The sequence below is a fragment of the Seriola lalandi genome, unplaced genomic scaffold (genome assembly GCF_002814215.2).
Source record: "Seriola lalandi dorsalis isolate HSWRI2012SDOR001 ecotype SW California unplaced genomic scaffold, Sedor1 jcf7180002055006, whole genome shotgun sequence".
NCBI classification, from domain to species: Eukaryota; Metazoa; Chordata; class Actinopteri; order Carangiformes; family Carangidae; genus Seriola; species Seriola lalandi.
Window position 1 is genome coordinate 1,960,448 of NW_019525549.1, and position 1,211 is coordinate 1,961,658.

Sequence of the window (1,211 nt, forward strand, 5' to 3'; positions counted from 1 at the left end):
GTAAAAAAACTGGGAAATTACATTTTTTTTTAAATCAACATGATAGTTGCATAAACTATTTGATTTTTCCAAATGTAATGCCTATTTGTATATTTAAAAATCATGACCCATCTCTAGCTGTAACCTGAAAGTAGGCTGAGTGATGGAGTGATACGACCACAAGCAGGTGACTCTAGTTTTCTCCTGTTTCCTGAACAGAAGTGTCAAGAGTTGACGTAAAAGGGGGATCTGGAGTATAACACAGAGTGGAGCAGGTTAAATTCAATATGTCTGCTGCTGTATTTACTGTTGTTCTGTGCAATCTGAACTGTTATCTCCCTTTATGAGTGCTAACTTGTAAACAGCTTTCTGTCTGTGTGTTTACGCGTGTGTGTGTTTGTGTGTGTGCGTGTGTGTGTGTGTGTAGGGCTACGCTCCAGCTCCCGTCATGTATAGCAGTCCTCCACCTGCAACAGGTGAACCTGTGAAAGAGCAGGTCAATCTGGAGAACATGGCTCCCTCAACTGCCGACCCCCTGCTGTCTGCCACACCACAGGTAGGGGTGGGGGGGTGAAAAGAGTGAGCTCATTGTCAGACACCATATAGACTCTTTTTACTTTTAGTTATCAGGGTTTTTTTCTAAAAATGTGGGTAAACCTGTTTAAAAGGTGATTGACTCCTTTTACACTGCCTGAGAGGACACACACACACAAACTGGTAAAACAGATGTGTAGAGTCTCATCCTCAGGTTGATGCTCCTGTCAGTGTCAGAGTCTCCATGTGAGACGCTTCCATCTGTGATTGTGTTTTTAAAATTTACTGTCAGAGGAAGGTATGGCTTCTGTGTGTCTGGTGTTGTAACAGCACCGTGCTGCAAAGGTGACAGGTGTGTTATAGTGTCTGTCTCTGGGAGACGCTGCAGCAGGAAATAAGTGCAAATTAACGAGTTCATCTGGGTGTTTTGTTTACATCACTGACTATCAGAGCCGATGAATACCTGCGTCTACTGCAGAGTCATGTGACCCAGGTGTGAATGCTAACTGTTTCCTTCTCCATTGCAGACAGAAGCCTGATGTTGGCAGGTCTTAGCAGGTGTTTTGACCAGGGGGAAAGAAAAGAAAACAGCATATACACATGTGATAATATTAACATGGAAACAAACTCAACATGTGTTTCATTCCCTCCCCCACCCCCCAGGCTGAAGCTGCATCCTCTCCTGTGGCCCCCACCGG

General features: G+C 44.3%; 1 protein-coding gene across 1 annotated transcript in view; it reads right to left on the reverse strand.

Annotated features, from left to right (window-relative positions):
* The window catches only part of LOC147817195 (lysine-specific demethylase 2A-like), an 8,528-nt gene that overhangs the window by 2,091 nt on the left and 5,226 nt on the right, over positions 1 to 1,211 (reverse strand). The window lies entirely within an intron of this gene.